The sequence below is a fragment of the Artemia sp. Qi Xiang Cuo genome, chromosome 3 (genome assembly GCF_049724085.1).
Source record: "Artemia sp. Qi Xiang Cuo chromosome 3, ASM4972408v1, whole genome shotgun sequence".
Lineage (NCBI taxonomy): Eukaryota > Metazoa > Arthropoda > Branchiopoda > Anostraca > Artemiidae > Artemia > Artemia sp. Qi Xiang Cuo.
The window spans coordinates 3,911,071-3,934,848 of record NC_142796.1 but is presented as its reverse complement, the minus strand read 5'-3'; positions in this window follow the sequence as shown (position 1 = coordinate 3,934,848).

Genomic DNA, 23,778 nt, shown 5'->3' with positions numbered 1-23,778 from the left:
TCAAAATGAATGTTGAAAAATCAAGACAATGTAAAAATCCAAAATGAACTTTGAACAATCAAGAGAATCTAACTGTGACAAGGTAAACCACGACAAAACACTACTGAAATATTCCAACTCTTGCATTTCAAGGAAAGAAATTCAAAATAAACTTTTAAAAATTAAGAGAATGTAACTGTGACAAGGTAAACCATAACAAAACATTACTGAAATATTCCAACTCTTGCATTTCAACGAAAGAAATCAAAAAATGAACTTTTGAAAAATCAAGAGAATGTAACTGTGACAAGGTAAACCACGACAAAACACTATTGAAATATTCTAACTCTTGCATTTCAAGAAAAGAAATCCAAAATGAACTTTTAAAAATCAAGTGAATGTAACTGTGACTGGGTAAACCACGACAAAACACTACTGAAATATTCCAACTCTTGCTTTTCAAGGAAAGAAATCAAAAATGAACTTTGAAAAATCCAGAGAATGTAACTGGGAAAAGGTAAACCACGATAAAATTCTAATAAAATAGTCCAACTCCTGAATTCCACGAAAAAAATTCAAAATGAACTTTGAAAAATAAAGAGAATGTAACTGTGCCAAGGTAAACCACAACAAAACAATACTGAAATATTCTAACTCTTGCATTTCAAGAAAAAATTCAAAATGAACTTTGAAAAATCAAGAGAATGTAACTGTGACGAGGTAAACCACGACAAAACACTACTGAAATATTCCAACCCTTGCATTTCAATGAAAGAAATTCAAAATTAACTTTGAAAAATAAAGAGAATGTAACTGTGGCAAGGTAAACCATGAAAAAACACTACTGAAATATTCCAACTCTTGCATTTCACGAAAGAAATTAATAATCAACTTTGAAAAATCAAGAGAATGTAACTGTTAGAAGGTAAACCATAACAAAAACTGTACTGAAATATTCCAACTCTTGCATTTCAAGGAAAAAAAACAAAATGAACTGTGAAAAATAAAGAGAATATAAAAATCCAAAATGAACTTTGGAAAATCAAGAAAATTTAACTGTGACAAGGTAAACCATTAAAAAACACTACTGATATGTTCCAACTCTTGCATTTCAAGTAAATAAAAACAAAATGAACTTTGAAAAATCAAGAGAATATAACTGTGACAAGGTAAACCATAACAACACACTACTGAAATATTCCAACTCTTGCATTTCAACGAAAGAAATCCAAAAATGTACTTTTGAAAAATCAAGAGAATGTAACTGTGACATGGTAAACCACGACAAAACACTACTGAAATATTCCAACTCTTGCAATTAAACGAAAGAAATCCAAAATGAACTTTGAAAAATCATTAGAATGTAACTGTGACAAGGTTAACCACGACAAAACACCACTGAAATATTCCAACTCTTGCATTTCAACGAAAGAAATTCAAAATGAACTTTGAAAAATTAAGAAAATGTAACTGTGACAAGGTAAACCACGAAAAAACGCTACTCAAATATTCCAACTCGTGCATTTCAACGAAAGAAATACAAAATGAACTTTGAAAAATCAAGAGAATGTAACTTTGACAAGGTAAACCACAACAAAACACTACTGAAATATTCCCACTCTTACATTTCAATGAATAAAATCCATAATAAAGTTTGAAAAATCAGGAGAATGTAAGTGTGACAAGGTAAACCACGACAAAAACACTACTGAAATATTCCAACTCTTGTATTTGAACGAAAGAAATACAAAATGAACTTTGACAAATCATGACAATTTAATTGTAACATTGTTTACTCTAACATGAAGCTACTGAGATATTATGACTCTTCAATTTTGATGAAAAAATTAAAGATGAACTTTGAAAAATGAAGAGAGAGTAACTCTGACTTGATAAAGCATGACAGAACACACATGAAATAATCAGATTCTTGAATTTCAAGAAAAAAATTCAAAATGAACTTCTAAACCTCACTATAATTTAACTGTGACAATTTAAACAATGACGAGACACTGCTTCAATAATCCGTATCATGAATTTCAATGTGTAAAATTGAAAATTAAATTTGAATAATTAAGGAAATGTAAGTGTGAGATGATAAACCACAACGTAACACAACTGAAACAATCCAACTCTTGCATTTCACTGAAAGAAATTCAAAATTAACTCTGAAAAATTAAGAGAATGTAACAGAGACAAGGTAAAGCACGACATAACACTACTAAAATATTCCAACTCTTGCATTTCATGAAAGAAATTCAAAATGAACTTTGAAAAATCAAGAGAATGTAACTGTGACATGGTAAACCACGACGAAACACTACTGACATATTCCAACTCTTGCATTTCAATGTAAAAAATTCAAAATGAACTTTGAAAAATCTTGAGAATGTAACTGTGACAAGGTAAACCACGACAAAACACTGCTGAAATATTCCAACTCTTGCATTTCAACGAAAGAAATTCAAAATGAACTCTGAAAAATTAAGAGAATGTAACAGAGACAAGGTAAAGCACGACATAACACTACTAAAATATTCCAACTCTTGCATTTCATGAAAGAAATTCAAAATGAACTTTGAAAAATCAAGAGAATGTAACTGTGACATGGTAAACCACGACAAAACACTACTGAAATGTTCCAACTCTTGCATTTCAATGAAAGAAATTCAAAATGAACTTTGAAAAATCAAGAGAATGTAATTGTGGCAAGGTAAACCATGACAAAACACTACTGATATATTCCAACTCTTGCATTTCAACGAAAAAATTCAAAATGAACTTTGAAAAATCAAGAGAATGTAACTGTGACAAGGTAAACCATAACAAAAACACTACTGAAATATTCCAACTCTTGCGTTTCAACGATAGAAATCCAAAATGAACTTTATAAAATCAAGAGAATGTAACTGTGACAAGGTAAACCACGACAAAACACTACTGAACTCTTGCATTTATTCCAACTTTTGCATTTCAAGGAAAGAATTCAAAATGAACTTCGGAAAATAAAGAGAATGTAAAAATCCAAAATGAACTTTGAAAAATCAAGAGAATTTAACTGTGACATGGCCAACCATGACAAAACACTACTGAAATATTCCAACTATTATATTTCAAGGAAAAAAAAATCCAAAATGAACTTCGAAAATTCAAGAGAATGTAACTGTGACAAGGTAAACCATAACAAAACACTACTGAAATATTCCAACTTTTGCATTTCAACGAAATAAATACAAAAATGAACTTTTGAAAAATCAAGAGAATGTAACTGTGACATGGTAAACCACGACAAAACACTACTGAAATATTCTTACTCTTGAATTTCAACGAAAGAAATCCAAAATGAACTTTGAAAAATCATGAGAATGTAACTGTGACAAGGTAAACCACGAAAAAACACTACTGAAATATTCCAACTCTTGCACTTCAACGAAAGAAATTCAAAATTAACTTTGAAAAATTAAGAGAATGTAACTGTGACATGGTAAACCATGACAAAACACTACTGAAATATTCCAACTCTTGCATTTCAAGAAAAAAAAATCCAAAATGAACTTTGAAAAATCAAGAGAATGTAACTGTGACAAGGTAAACCATAACAAAACACTACTGAAATATTCCAACTCTTTCATTTCAACGAAAGAAATCCAAAAATGAACTTTTGAAAAATCAAGAGAATGTAACTGTGAAATGGTAAACCATGACAAAACACTACTGAAATAATACAACTCTTGCATTTCAATGAAAGAAATTCAAAATGAACTTTGAAAAATCATGAGAATGTATCTATGACATGGTAAACCACGACAAAACACTACTGAAATATTCCAACTCTTGCATTTCAACGAAAGAAATTCAAAATGAACTTTGAAAAATCAAGAGAATGTAACTGTGACAAGGTAAACCACGACAAAACACTACTGAAATATTCCAACTAATTCATTTCAACGAAAGAAATTCAAAATAAGCTTTGAAAAATCAAGAGAATGTAAGTGTGACAAGTTAAACCACGACAAAACACTACTGAAATATTCCAACTCTTGAATTTCAAGGAAATAAATCCAAAAAGAAATTTGAAAGATCAAGAGAATGTAACTTTGGGAAAGTAAACCATTAAAAAACACTATTTAAATATTCCAACTCTTTAATTACAATGAAAGAAATACAAAATTAACTTTGAAAAATAAATGATCTTTAAATTGGGAAATTTGAACCATAAAAAAATAAAACTTAAATATTCAAAAATTCGAATTTTAAGTAAATAGATCCAAAATAAAAATTAAAATATAAATTGACTATTACGGTGATAAGGTAAATCACAATAAAACACTACTGAAATATTCCAACTCTTGCATTACAAGGAAAGAAATCCAAAAAAAACTTTGAAAAATAAAGAGAATTTAAAAATCCAAAATGAAATTTGAAAAATCAATAGAATTTAAATGTGACAAGGTAAACCATTACAAAACACTACTTAAATATTCCAACTCTTGCATTTCAAGGAAAAAAAAAATACAAAAGGAAATTTAAAAAAACAAGAGAATGTAACTTGAGAAGCTAAACCATAACAAAAAACTACTGAAATATTCCAGCTCTTGCATTTCAACTAAATAAATTCAAAATTAGCTTAGACAAATCACGAGAGTGTACCTGCGACATTGAAAACTACTACAAGACATTACTGCAATATTCCAACTGTTGCATTTCAATGAAAAAAATTTAAAATGAACTTTCAAAAATTAAGATAATGAAAATATGACATGGTAAATAACGACAAAAACCTACTTAAGTATTCCAAATCTTATATTTAAACGAAATAAATTAGAAAATAAGATTTTGAAAAATCAATAGAATGTAACTGTGACAAGGTAAACCACGACAAAACAATATTGAAATATACTAAGTCTTTAATTTCAATTAAATAAACAAAAACTGAACATTTAAAAATCAAGAAAATTTAATTGTGAAAAGATAAACCACTACAAAACACTACTTATATATTCCAACTCTTGCATCTCACGAAAAAAAATCAAAATGAACTTTGAAATATCAAGAGAATGTAACTGTGATACGGTAAACCACGACAAAACACTACTGAAATATTCCAACTCTTGCATTTCACGAAAGAAATCCAAAATAAACTTTGAAAAATCAAGAGCATGTAGCTGTAACAAGGTAAAGTACAACAAAACACTACTGAAATATTCCAACTCTTGCATTGCAACGAAAAAAATCCAAAATGAACTTTGAAAAAAATCAATAGAATGTAACTGTGACAATGTAAAGCACAACAAGACACTACTGAAATAAGCCAGATAATGCATATCAACGAAAAAAATAAACATTTAAAGTTGAAAATCTTAGAGACTTCAACTTTGACAAGGTAAACCATGATGTGACCTTACTGAAAAATTCCAACTCTGACATTTAAATGACATAAATCTAAAATGAAATTTGTAAAATAAAGAGACTGTAATAATCCAAAATGAAATTTGACAAATAAAGAGAATGTATCTGGGACATGGTAAACCACGACAAAACACTACTGATATATTCTAACTCTTGCATTTAAATGAAAGAAATCCAAAATGAACTTTTAAAAATCAATAGAATGTAACTGTGACAAGGTAAACCACGACGAAACACTACTGAATTTAAATATGTTTCATCTCGTTCGAAGACATGTAAAAAAAATTTGAAAAACATATATCATGCTAAAAAACACTATTGAAATAATCCAACTCTTGCATTTCAATGAAATAAATTCAAAATGAACTTTGAAAAATCAAGAGAATGTAACTGTGACAAGGTAAACCACGACAAAACACTACTGAAATATTCTAACTATTGCATTTCAACGAAAGAATTTCCAAAATGAAATTTGAAAAAACAAGAGAATGTAACTGCGACAAGGTAAACCATAAAAAAAAACTAATGAAATATTCCAACTCTTGCATTTCAACGAAAGAAATACAAAAATGAACTTTTGAAAAATCAAGATAATGTAACTGTGACATGTTAAACCATGACAAAACACTACTGAAATATTCCAATTCTTGCTTTTCAATGAAAGAAATTCAAAATGAACTTTGAAAAATCATGAGAATGTAACTGTGACAACGTAAACCACGACAAAACACTACTGAAATATTCCAACTCTTGCTTTTCAAAGAAAGAAATTCAAAATGAACTTTCAAAAATCAAAGAATGTAACAGTGACAAGGTAAACCATGACAAAACACTACTGAAATATTCCAACTCTTGCATTTCAACGAAAGAAATCCAAAATGAAATTTGAAAAATCAAGAGAATGTAACTGTGACATGTTAAACCACAACAAAACACTAATGAAATATTCCAACCCTTGCATTTCAACGAAAGAAATCCAAAATGAACTTTGAAAAATCAAGAGAATGTAACTGTGGCAAGGTAAACCATGACAAAACACTAATGAAATAATCGAACTATTGAATTTCAACTAAACAAATCCAAAATTAGGATTTAAAAATAAAGAAAATGTAACTGTGACAATGTAAATCATGACAAAAACACTACTGAAATATTCCAACTCTTATATTTCAACGAAAGAAATCCAAAATAAAATTTAAAAAATTAAGAGAATATAACTTTGATAAGGTAAACCACGACAAAACACTACTGAAAATATTCCAACTCTTGCATTTCAAGGAAAGAAATCCAAAAAGAACTTTGAAAAATAAAGAGAATGTAAAAATCCAAAATGAACTTTGAAAAATAAAGATAATTTAACTGTGACAAGGTAAACCACGACAAAACACTACTGAAATATTCCAACTATTTCATTTCAAGGAAAAAAAAATCCAAAATGAACTTTGGAAAATCAAGAGAATTTAACTGTGACTAGGTAAACCACGACAAAACACTACAGAAGTATTCAAAATCTTGAGTTTAAACGAAAGAAATTCAAAATGAAGTTGTAAAAATCAAAATATTTTAGCTGTGAAAAGGTCAAACGCGACAAAATACTCCTGACCTAATCATAATCTGTCAGTTCAATGAGAGAAATCCAAAATTAACTTCGAATAATAAAGAGAATGTAAATGTGACAAGGTAAACCATGACAAAACACTACTGAAATGTTTTAACTCTTGCATTTCAACGAAAGAAATCCAAAAATAAACTTTGAAAAATCAATAGAGTGTAACTGTGACACGCCAAACACAGACAAAACACTAGTAAAATAGTCAAATCCCTGCTTAGCAACAAAAGAAATCCAAAATGAACTTTGAAAAATCAAGAGAATGTAACTGTGACAAGGTAAAACACGACAAAACACTACTGAAATAATCCAACTCTTGCATTTCAATGAAAGAAATCCAAAATGAACTTTTAAAAATCAAGGGAATGTAACTGTGACTAGGTAAAGCACGATAAAACACTACTGAAATATTCCAACTCTTGAATTTCAAGGAAAAAAATCCAAAATGAACTTTGAAAAATCAAGAGAGTGTAACTGTGACAAGGTAAACCATGACAAAACACTAATGAAATATTCCAACTCTTGCATTTCAATGAAAGAAATTCAAAATGAACTTTGAAAAATCATGAGAATGTAACTGTGACAAGGTAAACCAGGACAAAACACTACTGAAATATTCCAACTCTTGCATTTCAACGGAAGAAATTCAAAATGAACTTTGAAATATAAGAGAATGTAACAGAGACAAGGTAAACCACGACATAACACTACTAAAATATTCCAACTCTTGCATTTCATGAAAGAAATTCAAAATGAACTTTGAAAAATCAAGAGAAGGTAACTGTGAAAAGGTAAACCACGACTAAACAATACTGCAATATTCCAACTCTAGCATTTCAACGTAAAAAATTCAAAATGAACTTTGAAAGATCAAGGGAATGTAACTGTGACAAGGTAAACCACGACATAAAACAGCTGAAACAATCCAACTCTTGCATTTCAACGAAAGAAATTAAAAATTAACTCTGAAAAATTAAGAGAATGTAACAGTGACAAGGTAAAGCACGATAAAACACTACGGAAACATTCTATTTTTTGCATTAATCGATTAAAATCCAAAATTTACTTTGGAGTATCGTGAGAAAGTAGCTGTAACATTATTAACAAAAAAAAAATGCAAATGTTCGAAATCTTGCATTTAAATGAAAGAAATCTGAGCCTGAAATCGTATAAATAAGAGAAGGTATCTATGACAAGGTAAACCGCAAACAAATACTACTGAAATAATCCAACTCTTGCATTTCAACGAAACAAATCCAAAATGAACTTTGAAAAATCAAGAGAATGTAACTATGACAAGGTAAACCATAACAAAAACACTACTTAAATATTCCAACTCTTGCATTTCAACGAAAGAAATCCAAAAATAAAATTTAAAAAATCAAGAGAATATAACTGTGGTAAGGTAAACCACGACAAAACACTACTGAACTCTTGCATTTATTCCAACTTTTGCATTTCAAGGAAAGAAATCCAAAATGAACTTCGGAAAATAAAGAGAATGTAAAAATCCAAAATGAACTTTGAAAAATCAAGAGAATTTAACTGTGACATGGCCAACCATGACAAAACACTACTGAAATATTCCAACTATTACATTTCAAGGAATAAAAATCCAAAATGAACTTTGGAAATTCAAGAGAATGTAACTGTGACAAGGTAAATCATAACAAAACACTACTGAAATATTCCAACTCTTTCATTTAAACGAAAGAAATCCAAAAATAAACTTTGAAAAATCAAGAGAATATAACTTTGACATGGTAATACACGACAAAACACTACTGGAATATTCTTACTCTTGCATTTCAACGAAATAAATCCAAAATGAACTTTGAAAAATCATGAGAATGTAACTGTGACAAGGTAAACCACGAAAAAACACTAGTGGAATATTCCAACTCTTGCACTTCAACGAAAGAAATTCAAAATGAACTTTGAAAAATTAAGAGAATGTAACTGTGACATGGTAAACCCTGACAAAACACTACTGAAATATTCCAACTCTTGCATTTAAAATATATACATTCAAAAGAAAACTTTTGAAAATCATTAGAATGTAACTATGACAAGGTAAACCACAACAAAACACTATTGAAATATACCAAGTCTTGCATTTCAACGAAAGAAAAAAACAATGAACTTCGAAAAATCAAGCGAATTTAACTTTGAAAGGATAAACCACGGCAAAATACTACTTAAATATTCCCACTCTTGCATTTAACGAAAGAAATTCGAAAAGACCTTTGAAAAATCAAGAGAATTTAGCTGTGTTATGGTAAACCATGACAAAACACTACTGAAATATTCCAATTCTTGCATTTCACGAAAGAAATTCAAAATGAACTTTGAAAAATCAAGAGCATGTAGCTGTAACAAGGTAAAGTACAACAAAACACTACGGAAATATTCCAACTCTTGCATTTCAACGAAAGAAATCCAAAATGAACTTTGAAAAAAATCAAGAGAATGTAACTGTGACAAGGTAAAGCACAACAAAACACTACTTAAATATTCCAACTCTTGCATTTCAATTAAAGAAATCCAAAATTAAATTTTAAAAATCAAGAGAATGTAATTGTGACATGTTAAACCACAACAAGACACTACTGAAACAATCAAACTTTTGCATATCAATGAAAGAAAAATTCAAAATCAACTTTTAAAAATCATGAGAATGTAACAATCCAAATTGAGCTTTGAACAATAAAGAGAATGTAACTGTGACAAGGTAAACCACGACAAAACACTACTGATATTTTCTAACTCTTGCATTTCAAGGAAAGAAATCCAAAATGAACTTTTAAAAATAAAGATAATGTAACTGTGACAAGGTAAACCACGACAAAACACTACTGAATTTAAATATGTTTCATCTCGTTCGAAGACATGTAAAAAAAATTTGAAAAAAATATATCATGTTAAAAAACACTATTGAAATAATCCAACTCTTGCATTTCAATGAAATAAATTCAAAATGAATTTTGAAAAATCAAGACAAAACAAGGTAAACCACGACGAAAAACTGCTGAAATATTACAACTACTTAATTTCAAGGAAAAAAAATCCTAATTGAACTTTGAAAAATCAAGAGAATGTAATTATGACAGGGTAAACCATACTAAAACAATACTGAAATATTCCAACTCTTGCATTTCAACGAAAGAAATCCAAAAATGAACTTTGAAAAATCATTAGAATTTAACTGTGACATGGTAAACCATGACAAAACACTACTGAAATATTCCAATTCTTGCATTTCAATGAAAGAAATTCAAAATGAACTTTGAAAAATCAAGGGAATGTAACTTTGACAAGGTAAACCACGACAAAACACTACTGAAATATTCCAACTCTTGCGTTTGAATGAAAGAAATTCAAAATGAACTTTGAAAAATTAAGAGAATGTAACAGTGACAAGGTAAACCATGACAAAACACTACTGAATTATTCCAACTCTTGTATTTCAACGAAATAAATCCAAAAGGATCTTTGGAAAATCAATATAATGTATGAGTTACATAGTAGACCACTACAATACACTACTGAAATAATAAAACTATTACAGTTAAATGAAATAAATTCAAAATTAACTTTGAAAAATCAAGAGAATGTAACTGTGGCAAGGTAAACCATGACAAAACACTACTGAAATATTCGAACTCTTGCATTTAAACGAAAGAAATCCAAAATGAACTTTGAAAAATCAATAGAATGTAACTGTGAAAAGGTAAAACATAATAAAACACTACTGAAATATTCCAAATCTTGCATTTCAACGAAAGAAATCCAAAAATTAACTTTGAAAAATCAAGAGAATGTAACTGTGACAAGGTAAACCACGACAAAACACTACTGAAAATATTCCAACTCTTGCATTTCAAGGAAAGAAATCCAAAACGAACTTTGAAAAATAAAGATAATGAAAAAATCCAAAATTAAATTTGAAAAATCAAGAGAATTTAACTGTGACAAGGTAAACCATTAAAAAACAATACTGAAATATTAAATCTACTGAATTTCAACGAAAAAAAAATTCAACCTGAGCATTGAAAAAATAAGGGAATTTAACTGTGACAGGGTAAACAATGATAATACACTACTGAAATATTCCAACTCTTGCATTTCTAGGAAAGGAATTAAAAAGGAAATTTAAAAAAATAAGAGAATGTAATTGTGACATAGTAAACCATGACAAAGCACTACTGAAATATCCCAACTCTTGCATTTCAATGTAAAAAATTCAAAATGAACTTTGAAAAATCATGAGAATGTAACTGTGACAAGGTAAACCACGACAAAACACAACTGAAACATTCCAACTCTTGCATTTTAATGAAAGAAATCCAAAATGAACTTTGAAAAATCAATAGAATGTAGCTGTAACAAGGTAAAGTACAACAAAACACTACGGAAATATTCCAACTCTTGCATTTCTACGAAAGAAATCCAAAATGAACTTCGAAAAAAATCAAGAGAATTTAACTGTGACAAGGTAAAGCACAACAAGACACTACTGAAATATTCCAACTCTTGCATTTCAACGAAAAAAATTCAAAATGAACTTTGAAAAATTAAGAGAATGTTACTGTGACAAGGTAAACCACGACAAAACACTAATGAAATAATCCAACTCTTGCATTTCAAAGAAAGAAATTCAAAATTAAATTTGAAATATCAAGAGAATTTAAAAATCCAAAATGAACTTTTAAAAATAAAAAGAATTTAACTGTGACAAGGTAAAACACGACAAAACGCTACCGAAATTTTCTAACTCTTGCATTTCAAGGAAAGAAATCCAAAATGAACTTTGAAAAATCAAGAGAATGTAACTGTGACAAGGTAAACCACGACAAAACACTACTGAATTTAAATATGTTTCATCTCGTTCGAAGACATGTAAAAAAAATTTGAAAAAAATATATCATGTTAAAAAACACTATTGAAATAATCCAACTCTTGCATTTCAATGAAAGAAATTCAAAATGAATTTTGAAAAATCAAGAGAATGTAACTGTGACATGGTAAACCATGACGAAACACTGCTGAAATATTCCAACTCTTGCATTTCAAGGAAAAAAAAAATCCAAAATGAACTTTGAAAAATCAAGAGAATGTAACTGTGACAAGGTAAACCATGACAAAACACTACTAAAATATTCCAACTCTTTCATTTCAACGAAAGAAATCCAAAAAAGAACTTTGAAAAATCAAGAAAATGTAGCTTTGAAAATGTAAAGATTGAGGAACCACTACTGAAATAATCCAATTCTTGCATTTAAATTAAAGAAATACAAAATGAAGTTTGAATAATTAAGAGAATGTAACTTTGGCATAACAAAACATGAAAAAATACTACTGAAATATTCCAACTCATGCATTTTAAAGAAAGAAATTCAAAATTAACTTTCAAAAATTAAGAGAATGTAACAGTGACAAGGTAAACCATGACAAAACACTACTGAAATATTCCAACTATTGCATTTCAACGAAAGAAATCCAAAATGAACTTTGAAAAATCAACAGAATGTAACTGTGACAAGTTAAACCACGACAAAAAAATACTGAAATATTCCAACTCTTGAATTTCAATGAAAGAAATTCAAAATTAACTTTGAAAAATCAAGAGAATGTAACTGTGACAAGACAAACCGTGACAAAACACCATTGATATAATCCAACTCTTTCATTTCGACGATACAAATCCAAAATGAGCATGGAAAAATAAAGAGAATATAACAATGAAAATGTAAATCATAACAAAAACATTCCTGCAATATTCCAACTCTTACATTTCAACGAAAGAAATCCAAAATAAAATTTAAAAAATCAAAAAATCGTAACTGTGGTAAGGTAAACAACGACAAAACACTACTGAAAATATTCCAACTCTTGCATTTCAAGGAAAGAAATCCAAAACGAACTTTGAAAAATAAAGAGAATGTAAAAATCCAAAATGAAATTTGAAAAATCAAGAGAATTTAACTGTGACAAGGTAAACCATGACAAAACACTACTGAAATATTCCAACTATTGCATATCAATTGAAAAAAATCCAAAATCAACTTTGAAACAACAAGAGAATTTAACTGTTACTAGATAAACCATGATGAAATACTACTGAAATATTCTACCTCTTGCATTTCAAGGAAAAAAATACAAAAGGAACTTCGAAAAAAGAAGAGAATGTAATTGTGAGATGGTAAACCATGACAAAACACTACTGAAATATTCCAACTCTTGCATTTCAACGAAAGAAATTCAAAATGAACTTTGAAAAATCATGAGAATGTAAGTGTGACAAGGTAAACCACGACAAAACACTACTGAAATATTCCAACTCTTGCATTTCAACGGAAGAAATTCAAAATGAACTCTGAAAAATTAAGAGAATGTAACAGAGACAAGGTAAAGCACGACATAACACTACTGAAATATTTCAACTCTTGCATTTAATAAAATAAATTCAAAATGAGCTTTGAAAAATCAAGAGAATGTAACTGTTCTATGGTAAACCACGACGAAACACTGCTGAAATAGTCCAACTCTTGCATTTCACGATAGATATTCAAAATGAACTTTGAAAAATCAAGACAAAGTAACTGTGATATGGTAAACCACGACAAAACACTACTGAAATGTTCCAACTCTTGCATTTTAATGAAAGAAATTCAAAATTAACTTTGAAAAATAAAGAAAATGTAACTATGGCAAGGTAAGCCATGAAAAAACACTACTGAAATATTCCAACTCTTGCATTTCAACGAAACAAATTCAAAATGAACTTTGAAAAATCAAGAGAATGTAACTGTGACAAGGTAAACCATAACAAAAACACTACTGAAATATTCCAACTCTTGCATTTCAAAGAAAGAAATCCAAAATAAACTTTGAAAAATCAAGAGAATGTAACTTGTGACAAGGTAAACCACGACAAAACACTACTGAATATATTCCAACTCTTGCATTTCAAGGAAAGAAATACAAAATGAACTTTGGAAAATCAAGAGAATGTAAAAATCCAAAATGAACTTTGAAAAATCAAGAGAATTTAACTGTGACATGGTCAACCATGACAAAACACTACTGAAATATTCCAACTATTATATTTCAAGGAAAAAAAAATCCAAAATGAACTTCGAAAAATCAAGAGACTGTAACTGTGACAAGGTAAACCATGACAAAACACTACTGAAATATTCCAACTCTTGCATTTCAAAGAATGAAATCCAAAATGAACTTTGAAAAATCAAGAGATTGTAACTGTGATATGGTAAACCACAACAAAACACTACTGAAATAATCCTACTCTTGCATTTCAACGAAAGAAATCCAAAATGAACTTTGAAAAATCATGAGAATGTAACTATGACAAGGTAAACAACTAAAAAACACTAGTGAAATATTCCAAATCTTGCATTTCAATGAAAGAAATTCAAAATGAACTTTGAAAAATCAAGAGAATGTAACTGTGACATGGTAAACCATGACAAAACACTATTGAAATATTCCAACTCTTTCATTTCAAGTAAAGAAATCCAAAATGAGCTTTTAAAAAACAAAAAAATTTAACTTCGACAAGGTAAACCATAAAAAAACACTACTTAAATATTCCAACTCTTTCATCTAATGAAAGAAATTCAAAAATGAACTTTTGACCGATCAAGAGATTGTAACTGTGACAAGGTAAACCATAACGAAACACTACTGAAATATTCCAACTCTTGCATTTTAACGAAAGAAATTCAAAATGAACTTTAAAAAAATAAGAGAATGTAACAGTGAAAAGGTAAACCACGACAAAACACTACTGAAATACTCCAACTCTTGTATTTCAACGAAAGAAATCCAAATAATCTTTGAAAACTTAAGAGAATGTAACTCTGACAAGGTAAACCATAACAAAAACACTACTGAAATATTCCAACTATTGCATTTCAACGATAGAAATAAAAAACGAACTTTGAAAAATCAAGAGAATGTAACAGTGACAAGGTAAACCACGACAAAACACTACTGAAAGTATTCCAACTCTTGCATTTCAAGGAAAGAAATCCAAAACGAACTTTGAAAAATAAAGAGAATGTAAAAATCCAAAATGAAATTTGAAAAATCAAGAGAATTTAACTGTGACAAGGTAAACCATGACAAAACACTACTGAAATATTCCAACTCTTGCATTTCAAGGAAAAAAAAATCCAAAATGAACTTTGCAACATCAAGAGAATGTAACTGTGTCAAGGTAAACCATAACAAAACACTACTGAAATATTACAACTCTTGCATTTCAACGAAAGACATTCAAAATGAACTTTGAAAAATTAAGAGAATTTAACTGTGACATGGTAAACCACGACAAGATACCAATGAAATTGTACAATTCGCCCAATTCAAGGAAAGAAATTCAAAATGAAATTTGAAAAATCAAGAGAATGTATATTTGAAAAGGTAAACCATAGCAAAACACTGCTTAAATACTCCAAGTCTTGTACTTAAACGAAAGAAATTCAAAAAAAAACTTTTGAAAGCTCTATAGAATGTAACTATGACAAGGTAAACCACAACAAAACGCTATTGAAATATACCAAGTCTTGCATTTCAAGGAAAGAAAACAAAAATGAACTTTGAAAAATCAAGAGAATGTAACTGTGACAAGGTAAAGCACAATAAGACACTACTTAAATATACCAACTCTTTTATTTCACGAAAGAATTTCATAAGGAACTTTTAAAAATCAAGAGAATGTAACTGTGACACGGTAAACCATGACAAAACACTACTGAAATATTCCAATTCTTGCATTTCACGAAAGAAATTCAAAATGAACGTTGAAAAATCAAGAGAATGTATCTGTAACAAGGTAAAGTACAACAAAACACTACTGAAATATTCCAACTCTTGCATTTCTACGAAAGAAATCCAAAATGAACTTTGAAAAAAATCAAGAGAATTTAACTGTGACAAGGTAAAGCTCAACAAGACACTACTGAAATATTCCAACTCTTGCATTTCAAAGAAAGAAATTCAAAATGAACTTTGAAAAATTAAGAGAATGTAACTGTGACAAGTTAAAACACGAGAAAACTCTACTTAAATATTCAAACTACTGCATTTCAATTAAAGAAATTCAAAATGAACTTTGTAAAATCATGAGTATGTAAAAATCCAAAATGAACTTTGAAAAATCATAAAAATGTAACTTTGACAAAGTAAACCACGACAAAACACTACTGATATATTCTAACTCTTGCATTTCAAGGAAAGAAATCCAAAATGAACTTTGAAAAATCAAGAGAATGTAACTGTGACAAGGTAAACCACGACGAAACACTACTGAATTAAAATATGTTTCATCTCGGTCGAAGACATGTAAAAAAAATTTGAAAAAAATATATCATGTTAAAAAACACTACTGAAATAATCCAACTCTTGCATTTCAACGAAAGAAATTCAAAATGAACTTTGAAAAATCAAGAGAATGTAACTGTGACCAGGTAAACCATGACAAAACACTACTGAAATATTCCAACTCTTGCATTTCAAGGAAAAAAATTCCAAAATGAACTTTGGAAAATCAAGAGAATGTAGCTGGGACAAGGTAAACCAAAACAAAACACTACTGAAATATTCCAACTCTTGCATTTCAACGAAAGAAATCCAAAAATGAACTTTAAAAATCAAGAGAATGTAACTGTGACATGGTAAACCATGACAAAACACTACTGAAATATTCCAATTCTTGCATTTCAATGAAAGAAATTCAAAATGAACTTTGAAAAATCATGAGAATGTAACTGTGACAAGGTAAACCACGACAAAACACTACTGAAATAGTCAAACTTTTTCATTTCAAAGAAAGAAATCCAAAATGAACTTTGAAAAATCAAAAGGATTCAAATGTGACAAGTTAAACCATGACAAAACACTAATGATATATTACAACTATTCCATTTCAATGAAATAAATCCAAAATTAACATTGAAAATTTAAAAAAATATAAGATTGACAAGGTAAACCACGACAAAACACTACTGAAATAATCCAACTCTTGCATTTCAATGAAAGAAATTCAAAATGAACTTTGAAAAATCAAGAGAATGTAACTGTGGCAAGGTAAACCATGACAAATCACTACTGAAATATTCGAACTCTTGCATTTCAGCGAAAGAAATTCAAAATGAACTTTGAAAAATCAAGAGAATCTAACTGTGACAAGGTAAACCATAACAAAAACACTACTGAAATATTCCAACTATTGCATTTCAACGAAAGAAATTCAAAATGAGCTTTGAAAAATCAAGAGAATGTAACTTTGACAAGGTAAACCACGACAAAACAATACTGAATGTATTCCAACTCTTGCATTTCAAGGAAAGAAATCCAAAACGAACTTTGAAAAATCAAGATAACTTAAAAATCCAAAATTAACTATTAAAAAAAAATATAATTTAGCTGTGACAATGGAAACCATGACAAAGAACTAATGAAATATTCTAACTACTGCATTTCAAGGAAAAAAAATTAAACAGGAGCATTAGAAAAACATAGGAATGTAACTTGAGAAGCTGAATCAAGACACAACACTACTGAAAAAATCCAACTGTTTAATTTTTAGGAAAAAGATTAAAAATGAGCTTAGACAAATACCGAGGGTGTACATGTGACATGGTAAACCAAAACAAAACACAAATTAAATATTCCAAATCTTGCATTTCAACGAAAGAAATTCAAAATGAACTTTTGAAAAATCAAGAGAATGTAACTGTGACAAGGTAAACCACGACAAAACACTATTGCAATATTCTAACTCTTGCATTTCAAGGAAAGAAATCCAAAATGAACTTTGAAAAATCAATTTCTCTTGCATTTCACGAAAGAAATTCAAAATGAACTTTGAAAAATAAAGAGATTGTAACTGTGATATGGTAAACCACGACAAAACACTACTGAAATATTCAAACTCTTGCATGTCACGAAACAAATTTAGAATGAACTTTGAAAAATCAAGAGAATGTATCTGTAACAAGGTAAAGCACAACAAAGCACTACGGAAATATTCCAACTCTTGCATTTCAACGAAACAAATCCAAAATGAACTTTGAAAAAAATCAAGAGAATTTAACTGTGACAAGGTAAAGCACAACAAGACACTACTGAAATATTCCAACTCTTGCATTTCAACGAAAAAAATTCAAAATGAACTTTGCCCTTCGGGTGCCCTTCGAGTTTGGGGATAGGGGACCTATGGAGGGTTGAAGTACCTGATGGTTAGGGTCGTTGGTGCTTGTGATCCATGATGGTTCATACTCATGTATACCTCACTACTTGATCTGTAAGGATTTCTATGGATTGTTCTGAATTTCTTTATTAAAATTCTTTTCTTAACATCTACATCTCTCTTAGTATCAACTTTTTAGTATACTATAACGTTAGACCATATTTTAAACTGACAACACTGTTCAAACGCCACTTGTGTATTATACAGAACGCATCAAAGAATTAAAGCTATCCATCATTAAAATTCTTTTTTTGCCATCTACATCTTTCTAAGTATCAACTTTTTAGTACAATATATTGTTAAACTCTATTTTAAATTGACAACACTGTTTAAACGCCAATGAGGTTACCTTGACTTCTAATCCCTTTAACCCTTTTTCTCTATCGTCAAGTATATGCTCTGGAAAGGTACCAAGGAACAAAAGGCAATTCAGGAACCAGTGGGGAATCTCCGCTCGTAATTGCTAATCACTTTAACTCTTTTTCTTCATCGTCAAGTACATGCTCTGGAAAGGTACCAAGGAACATAAGGTAATTAAGTAGCCAGTGGGGAATCCCCGCTCGTAATTGCTAATCACTTTAACCCTTTTTCTCCATCGTCAAGTACAAGCTCTGGAAAGGTGTCAAGGAACGTAATCTCCCCAAATAACACAGGAAGGAACATACTCTCAAAACATGTTTGACCACATTATACCTTGCCAACTTAAAAAAAAATGTCTACGTCAAACTGTGTGAGGGAGTACTGACTCTCTTTGAAAAGGTGTAGAGGGTCCGTAGAATAGTATGGGAATTCCTAGGGGCTCGATAGAATCCAGAAGGCGCATTCTACTGACAACAATTGATAAGAATTGGGTTTTTATGCAGATTGCAAATATATAAATTTCACTGCGTTTAATATCTACTAGCCAAAGGCTCGCTTCTTTCTGAACTACAAGCGAGAATATCCAAAGCGTCTTCTGCCATGGGCAGACTGAACCGTCACCTCTGGCGAAAACCGAACATCAGTCGCACAACGAAGCTGCGGATTTTCAACGCCCTCGTCGGTTCTGTGATGCTCTATGGAGCTGAAACGTGGCAAGCTTCAGCCGCAACCCTCAAAGCAATTGATGTCTTTCAGTCGAAGAGCCTGAGGAGGATCGAAGGTCTACGATGGTTCGACTTCGTCAGCAATGAGAAGCTGCTGCAGCTCACCAAGCAGTCTCGGTTTTCGACCCAAGCAGTCGAGCGAACACTACGATGGTTCGGACACCTACTTCGAATGCCTCCACACATACCTGCGAAAACGATCCATGACTTCGACCATGTCAAAGCCGGTTGGAAGCGACCTCGCGGCCGACCGAAGAAACGATGGTCTGACAGCCTGTCCGAGTTCCTGACGATGGCAAATATCAGGTTGAGCGATGTGCAAACGCTTGCCATGGACCGAAGTGGATAGAGGAGGCAGACGTCACTCTCTACGCCGAGCAGCGCCCGGCAGGAGACATAAGTAAGTCAAGTCAAGTCAAAGGCTCCAAGCCTCAGAAAAAAAGGGATTTTGATGGATTGAGGGATTTTGAAAACAGGGAGCCTGATTTTCAAAAAAGGGAAAAACACCCCCAAAAATGTCAAAAAATCTTAATGTAAATTAAACCTTCATATTCAGCGTATCAGAAAATGTTATTGTGGGGGTTATGATCTACTATCTGCACAATCGTGACATTGTATGTTTTTGTTAGAAGACTGATCACGGATGCGTTTCTATTTGTTGTTTTTTTTTGTTCTAGTGTCTCTTTTAAGAGACCATAAAGATTGGAGGGCAACTAAACCTCCTCCCAAGACAACAAAATCATCTCCTTCAACTGTCTACAAACGTGTAATACAGAAGTAGACTTAATGTTAGGAACTCTAACCGACAAAGTGACGATATTTCCTAGGGGGCATTCAGTTCAGAGAGAGAAGACATTCTGATTCAGAGAGATCAGAGAGAGAAGACGATCTGATTGTGATGATAAATATTAACTTTAATTTATTGATAAAGATAACTTGCGTCTTATGTTTCCCAAAATGTTTAGGATTGTTTATATTTATAAATAAATTAAAAGCTTGGTAAAAATTCTACGGTACTGTTCTATTAGCTGTAAACCATGCAAGAAGTGAAGTTTGGTTAATGCTAATGAAATAAAACAAAATAGGATAAAAATATAATTGTTTAGAAACTAAATTTGGTTATATGTTTGCACATTAGGGGGTCGGCGGTAAAGCATATTAAATACGTAACCTAACCTAGGTACCTTTTCCCCCCTAAACCCCAAAAAACTAAAGTTTAAATATTATAAGCGCAGTTAAAACCACTGTCTGCAATCCAATTCTCTGTTGAAAAAACCTGTTTTACTAGTTTCTTTTATCATATATCTTGCGTGGCTTACAGCTAATAGAACAGTATCAATTCTACTCTAGCTACTTCTGGCTATCTTGGAAAGGGGTTAGGTTAGGAAAATGAAACTTTCGGGGATGGGTCTACAGGCTAAAGTATGGGTACTTGTGTACTATCTGGAACACACGCAAAAAATGAAGTTTAGTTGATGCTAACGAAGTAAAACAAAATAGGATAAAAATATAATAGTTTAGAAACAAATGTCTGCTATATATTTGGACATTAGGAGGGGGAGAGGGGGTAAAACATAGCATATATTAAATACCTAACCAAACCTAGGTACCTTTTTCCCCCTAAACCCCAAAAAACAATAGTTTAAATATTGTAAACCCAATAAAAACCACGCTTTACGATCAATTTCTCTATTGAAAGAAACCCGTTTCGAAAGAAACTCGCATCTTCCTTATATAATATAGCGCGTGTGTTCCAGATAGTACATAAGTGCCAAAGTGTGTCCCGGGAAGGTATTTTGAAGTACCTACTTCCACCCCTTCTCCGTCTAGATGGTCCTTAAACTTGCCTACATGACATGTCTATTCTTATTGAAATTTTGACAAAACACATTTTACCTTAATTTTCAGTTATCGGTTTCTTTTTCTCAAGGTTTAGTTCCAAAAATATAATTCCTGTTATTGGAGTAGAATTTTAAGCCATATCAATGTTTTTTTTCTTCAAAATATAGGAAATATATTTACATATCTTTAAAAACTTATAAATTGGGATTGAGCAAAGTTGTGAAGCTGAAAACAATTTTGTTGTACTTCATCTAAGCAGAAGATCTATTTTACAAGGTTTCAATTTTATAACACACATATTTTATGAGGCGGCGAACAAGAGATTTGATGATATCTGATGAGTAAGTCAAAGGTATTCAGGAAAGACAGGATTCCTGGCATTATAACGGCAACCGTTCAGCTCTGGAGGTAGAAAAAAGGGGGAAAATCTGTCTTTTATTTATTCCTAGATTTGATTTCTTCTTCATTTCAGGTCCTTGTGTCAGTGGGGGGGGAGAGATATTACCACTGACGGGAGTCCATATATTGGCATTGACCTACTTTCAGGAGTGACGCAACACGCTCAGTGAATACTGGCAGTACACGATCATTAACCTCCAATGAGTTACAATCCGTGTACGATCAAGATCACGTCCTTCTTTCTAGGCCAATTACCGGTTAGAAATACTGGGATAACAAGGTGGTATCAGACCAGATTTCTTTTGAATTTAGGCAATTTCTGTTTGACACAATTTCTCCATGAGACATGTTTATAAATTTAGAAGGTTTCAAGGGAATTTAAAATGTATCTGTGCACAGTTGCCAGAATATAGGAAACATCAGAGATTAATTGAAATTTTAGGAGATTTGAAAGTAGAGACGAAAAAGGTAAGGCATCTCAGGGAATGCTAATTCTATTAAGAGATATATATTATTTTTTATTTGAGTGGTTCTCCACTGTGTTCTTTACAATACACAAGTACCATTTGAACAATGTTGTCAATATAAAAACTTGATACTAATAAAGTTGTAGATGCCAAAAAAGAATTTTATTAAAGAAATTCAGAAGAATCCTTAGAAATCAACTAGTGAGACGATTATGAGATGAACTTGATGAACCATCAAGACTGCAACCACCAAGGACCTCAACGTCCAAAGGTCACCTCTCCCTAACCTTCTAGGGGCCCACCCTTCCAATGTTTTTTTGACAGCCCCCAATTTTCAATATAGAGGCTCCAATAAGAGTTAAAAATGTGTAAGAAAATATTTATCAGAATTTCATTTCTGACCTCATCTTTAGGGACTTAGACAAGCGGGTACTTTGAACATCCAATTCTGATACTTTTTGCCTAAAATTATTAAATATGTCATTTAGAATGTTATCCTTTTTTTAAAAGGTCCTCCCGTGGCCTAAAATATTTCCTCATTATGACTTTTCTATTTACTAACCTTGGGTACTTCAGCTATTCATGCAAACATCCAGCAATAAAATCACTATTAAAAGAAATTACTAGCATTTAAAAATTAAAACACATCAAAACATCTATTTTCAAAGCACATTTTCTGATCGACTAATTTAAAGGTGGTTTGATACAGTTTGAACATCGTTTACGAAACGTTGAATTCTTCTTTGTTCCCTAATGACTCTAATAAAATTTAGTTCATCTCTGATGTAAGAATCAGAGCAAATGTTTAGGGAATGATTGACAAGAGATGTAACATCACCTCCTTTAACTTTTGGGGGGAGAGGTGATTGGATTTAAAATGTAGATATCAGTTATTTTGTGAGGGTTTTCTGTAAATTGTAAAATCCAGTTTATCAATGCTACGAATAATTAATAATCCAGAAAACGATAATGTATTTGCATTGTCAATTTCTAAGGTATTTCGTAAATTTAGGTCATATGTATTAAGGTGATCTAGAAAGCCCCTAAGCTCCCTTTCCCCATAATTCCAGAGCGATATTACATCATCCATATAACACCCCCAATAGCCATGTTTAAAAAAATATGAGCTTAAGGTCCAATTTTCAAGGTGTTCTACATAAATGTTCGCTAATAATTGGGATAATTGTGCTCCCATAGGGAGGCCATTTTTTTTATAAAAAGAATTACAGAACTGAAAATACATTGAATACTTATTACAAATTTTGACTAGGAAGGTTTAAGTTTTTCCACTATATCTACCGAATTTCATTTGTACGATTTTTGAGAATAAAGCAAAGGTTTGAAGGCTGTACATAACCACTTTACAAATATTGGAAGCATGGGGCTTTCGTACATGCTATAATTGATCTTAAGGGAATACCTTGCTTATGTAATTTCGGTAAACCGTAAAACTTTGGGTCAAAAGCTACCTCGGGATGCTTTTTAGGTTACTTTTTCTCAAAATGACATGAAATATCCTTGCAGATGTACTCGTTCACTTTAATCTTTTTTTTTATATTTTTTTATTATTTTTGTGACTCGAGTTCAGAGGGACATTTGTGGTGGTTTCATTTTTAAGATGAGTTTGAAAAAAAAATAGAGTTATTAATTTAAATGAAGGCAGATAGTTTGTCACTGTGCCAAAGAAGCTAAAATAAGAAACAAGTTTAA